Here is a 6,000-nt window from a genome sequence, read left to right on the forward strand (position 1 = left end):
TACGAGAAGTGGAGGAAGAAACTTTGCATGCAAAGTTTGCCGAGATGCGGCAAGACAAGATGGTTGGGATACAAAGACTAGACCAAGAGGCAAAAGTGCCTACCAAGGGTTCCAAAGGGGCAGCAGGACACGACCTATATGCCAACGAAGGAATCAAGATACCGGCCAATGGGCAGGCAACGATAGCGACGGGAATAGCCATTGGACTCCCAAAAGGCACCTATGGACGAATAGCACTCCGCAGTGGTCTAGCAGTCAAACACCAACTCATGACCATGGCAGGGGTGATCGACGTCGACTATACCGGTGAAATCAAAGTGGTCCTGGCCAACCTAGCTCAAGAGGACTACCAAGTCCAGAAAGGCGATCGAATCGCACAGTTGATAATCGAAAAAATCAACCAAGAGGATCTGCATGAAGTAGATCAACTGGATGAAACCATAAGGGGAAACAAGGGATTTGGAAGTACGGACCAAAACCAGATTGATACAACAAAAAGAATTGAGATCAAAGAGATCATAGCACAAGCCTTTGGACGATATTATCGAAGAGGAGATACAACCGGAATTCTCAAATGGACATACGAAGACGAAAAAGCGGTTCTAGCAAAAATCAACATCAGCACAGAGCTAGCAATCTAGGACAAGAAATACCAAAGCAAAAAAGGATGGAAAGAATTGGTTCCAAAAGAATATCACCAATTCACAAATCTATTCCAAGAAGAGGAAGCTACGGAGCTACCACCTCGAAGACCGGGAATCGACCACGAAATTCAGCTGGACAATGATGAAAAAACGGGAAAGACAAAAGAGATTCCCTATAAGAAGTTATACCCCCTAGGAGAAACAGAGCTCGAAGAACTTACGAAGTACATCGAGCAAAACCTAAAAAGAGGATGGATCCGAGACTCTTTCGTGTCAGGAGGATCCCCAATACTATTCGTCAAAAAGAAAGACGGAAAAATGAGACTATGCGTGGACTACAGAGCCCTCAATTCGGTTACCAAGAAGGACCGATATCCACTACCCTTGATTGGGGAAGCACTGGACAGACTACGATCAGCAAAATACTTCACCAAACTCGACATCAAAGACGCATACCACAATATACGCATCAAGGCAGGAGACGAATGGAAGACTACATTCGCTTCAAGATACGGAATGTTCGAATACTTGGTTATGCCCTTCGGGCTAATCAACGTACCGGCTTCATTCCAGAGATGGATCAACAAGGTACTTAATAAGTACCTCGACATATGTTGCATCGTATACTTGGACGATGTACTCATATACTCGGAAAACATACAACAACACCAAAAAGATATCAGCAATATCATGGCGGCAATACAAGGATTAGGAATGAAGATCAAACCAACAAAATGCGAATTCCATAAGGAAGAGACAGAATACCTTGGATTTATCATCAATCGAAGTGGGGTCAAGGTCGACCCTGTTAAAACAGCAGCCATATGGGATTGGGCCAAACCAAACAACAAAACAGATGTCCAATGCTTTATGGGATTCTGCAAATTTTATCGATAGTTCATAGAGGGGTTTAGCAGACTTGCAAAACCACTCTATAACCTAACGAAAAAAGACAAGAAATGGGAATGGGGAGAAACGGAACAAAGGGCATATGATGCAATACGAACGCATCTAACATCGGCACCCATATTGGTCCATTTCAACCCAAACCGAAGGACAATAATTGAAACAGACGCCTCAAAATATGTATGCTCAGGCATACTATCGCAACAATGCGACGATGGAAAATGGAGGCCAGTGTCCTATTGATCCAAGACAATGACTCCCGCAGAGTACAACTACGATGTTGCAAACAAAGAACTATTAGCAATAGTTCAAGCACTAAAAGAATGGAGAAGATACATTTCGAACAATGACCATCCAGTCCGAGTTCTAACCGATCACAAGAACTTGGTGCCGTTCATGACTACGAAAGAACTGAATGACTACCAGATAAGATGGATGGAACACCTCAGCAAATACAACTTCAAAATTGAATACCGACCAGGCAAAGAAAGTGGAAAGCCAGACGCTCTCAAAATGATTGCAAGCGAAAAACCACAAACGAAAGAAGACGAAAGGATCAAACAAAAAACACGGACCCTATTACCAAAAACCTACTTCGAGGCAATGGAGGTTATCCAATTCACATCAAAGGAAGAAAGAGGAATTGAGAACGCAAACAAGAAACACAAAATAATCCAGGCAATAAGAGAATCCTTAGAAGAAGGAAAAAAGGAGATGAAAGGAATTGCACTGGGGTTATACCAATGGAAGGACGGAAATATGTGGTACAATGGAAAACAATAGATCCCGGAAGAAGAGGAGATAAGGACAGACATCATACGACAATACCACAATATCCGAACGGCAGGACACGGAGGAACGGGTAAAACAACAGAATTCATCACGAGGTCATTCTATTGGCCAGGACTGCGCGAAGTTGTCAAACAATATGTCAAAAACTGTGACATATGCCAGAGGACGAAAACGGCTAAACACGCACCATATGGATTACTAAAATCAAACGAAGTCACCAAACAACCATGGGAAACAATTACTATGGATTTCATCACGGACCTACCAATATCGGAAAATTGCGATAGCATCTTGGTTGTGGTGGATCGCCTGACCAAAATGAGTCATTTCATTCCGGTTAGAAAAGACATCAACATGAGGGATTTTATACAAACATTCTTCCGAGAGGTCTTTCGACTTCACAGCCTCCCAAAGAATATCATTACCGATCGAGGAACACTATTCACATCGGGACTATGGAAGAAAGTAACCGGAGAAATGGGGATACAAAACAGAATGAGCACAGCATTCCACCCACAAACGGATGGACAAACGGAACTTGTAAATGCGATACTCGAACAATATTTAAGGGCCTATGTCAACTATCAGCAAGATGATTGGTACAAGCTGTTATCTATAGCCGAATTCGCATACAACAATGGAAAGCAAGAAACAATTGGCACGACACCCTTCTTCGCAAATTATGGACAACATCCACAAAGTCAGACCACATATCATACGATTAATGAGGTGATACTGGATAAAACCGATATGGGGAAACTACACGAAACATTACAATACGAAATGAGTCAAGCACAACAACGACAGAAGGAACAATACGATAAGCACCGAAGACCAGATCCGAACATACGACCAGGAGATATGGTATGGCTAATACCACGCAACATTCATACAACGCGACCATTAAAGAAATTGGACTACAAGAAAATAGGACCATTCTGGATACTGGAAAAAGTGGGCAGCCGAGCTTATAAACTCGACCTTTCCCCCTCAATGCGAATACACAATACATTCCACATCTCACTCCACGAACTACACAACGACAATAGGTTTCCTTCACGAACACTTATTCCTCCCCCTCCAATCGAACTCGATGGAGAACCAGAATACGAGCTCGACGAAATAGTCGATTCCCGCTTCTTCCACGGTTACCTCCTATACCGAGCCAAGTGGACAGGATATTCTCCTGAACACGATAAAACTTGGTACTTCGCACACAGCTTCGAAAACGCACAAGATACCATCTCAACCTTCCACCAGCGATACTCAGGCAAGCTTGGCCCAGGTGACAATCACGTTCAACCAAGACAAAGAAGAGGGAAAGACTCCCGCGCCGTTGCAGCAACACAAGGGCTGGGGCGATAGCCCCCACCAAACTACACCCACCAGCCCCGAATACTCATTCATGGGGCCAACCGACGAAGAACTCAAGGAAAGGGAAAGCCAAGCACAGCATAATACTATGTCATGGACGGTATGCTATGATGACGGTTGCCAAACACACTTTGGCGACAAAGAAGGCTCGGAATGGTTCCCGAGAGAATGTCGAAAGCATGGCCCATGCCCAGACCACGTCTTGAAGCATTGGCAACAATGCTTCAGAAATAGGTGTAGGATGCACAGGGCACAAAAAATATCTGTGGGATTCTACCCGCAGAAGGATGGAAGCCGAAAAGAGTTAGAAGGAGAAGATGCCAGAAAGGCATAGGCCGTGAGGACGCGGTCTAAGAAGGGAGGGGCCCAAAATTCCTCGGCAGACACGGAACCGGATGTCAGGAGCCTATACAGGCAGATCCGGGGACTCCGAGAACAACTGGGCCAAGCCGAGGCCACAATTTCGGCAAACGACACAACGATCGCGGAGCTTAGACAGCTGCACGACAATTAGCGGCACACGATCGAGATGGCGAATCTGACTCTCGAATCGGTAAGGGCCAGATGGAGGACAGCAGACGAAAAGTTCCAAAAGCTGAGAAGGACCATGCACTCAGCAGGACGGGAACTATTGAAACTGAGAGAAAAAGCCTGATGGGACTCAGGCTGAGGAGGAGTGGAGCTAATGTCACAAACGTGGCTTAGCAAGGAAAAGGTTTTCACGTGACACATGGTTATGAGTTACAGGTATGTTATTGTTTCACGCATATGACCTATTCGGGTTATATGATTAGTTATGTGTAGGATTTGTGATGCTTTCGCACATGGCTCAAGTATGAGTCATGGGACATGCGCCTGACAAGTATGCCTTACGAGTGTGCCTTACGGGTAAGCCTTGCACATATGATTTATGTTTCGCACATGACCTCGCTATGAGGTCATGGGTTTTGAGCATGTGACCACTTTGGTCATATGACTAGTTTGTTATGATTTAGTTTCGCACATGTGACCACTTTAGGTCACATGACTAAAGGCGGGAAGAATACTATATAAGGAGGCCGGTACGGCCAAGGAAGATAGGTTCTTCACGCTTTGTTCTAAGTACTTTCCTACTTATTACTTTAACCAATATAAAATACCTTTACGATCTTTATCTTTATTGCAACATTATCATTACGCCAAGGAAGGCGCCTTACGAAAAAGAGTTAGAGAAAGCTTACTATAGGCGATCCCGGTAGAAGACAAGGGTCTTGTACTATCGGTAACGTAGGCAGAGGCCTAGAGCTATCGTAAGACAAAGGAAGAAGAAGACAGGAAGAGAAGTATCGTTCCCTGTCGCCAAGCACTAACTATCCAAAGAGGGATCGTTACAATGGACTACAACTATTTCTCATACAAGTTATGTACCTCTCTAACTATCTCTTGCAATGTTGGGCATTCTCCTGAAGTGCAAACACTAGGAGACCCTGAAAACCATCACATCCTCTTCGGTAATTACTATTTTGCAAGTTGGAAATTGTTGTCATGGAAAAGGTTTTTACTTGACTCATGATTATGAGTCATAGGTATGTTATTGTTTGCCGCATATGACCATTTTGGTCATATGACTTGTTTAGGTTATGCTTTGCTATTTTTCATACATGACTTGATTATGAGTCATGGGATGTGCACCTGGTAAGTATTCCTTGCAAGTATGTATTGTAGGTATGCCCTGCACATACGATTTATGCTTCACATATGACCTCGTTATGAGTTCATGGGTTTCAAGCATACGACCACTTTGGGTCATATGACTTGTTTATTATGTTATGATTGGTTTATGAGTTTTTGTACATGACCTTGCTACGAGGTTATGGGTTTTGCACATGTGACTACTTTGGTCATATGACTTGTTTAGGTTATGCTTTGCTATTTTTCATACATGACTTGATTATGAGTCATGGGATGTGCACCTGGTAAGTATTCCTTGCAAGTATGTATTGTAGGTATGCCCTGCACATACGATTTATGCTTCACATATGACCTCGTTATGAGTTCATGGGTTTTAGGCATACGACCACTTTGGGTCATATGACTTGTTTATTATGTTATGATTGGTTTATGAGTTTTTGTACATGACCTTGCTACGAGGTTATGGGTTTTGCACATGTGACTACTTTGGTCATATGACTAGTTTGTTATGATTTGATTTGGCGCATGAGACCACTTAGGATCACATAACTTGGGGCAGGAAGAAGACTATATAAGGAGGCCAGTACAGCTGAGAAGGATAGGTTCTTCATAC

This window comes from Tuber melanosporum, assembly GCF_000151645.1.
Source record: "Tuber melanosporum whole genome shotgun sequence assembly, scaffold_7, strain Mel28".
Lineage (NCBI taxonomy): Eukaryota > Fungi > Ascomycota > Pezizomycetes > Pezizales > Tuberaceae > Tuber > Tuber melanosporum.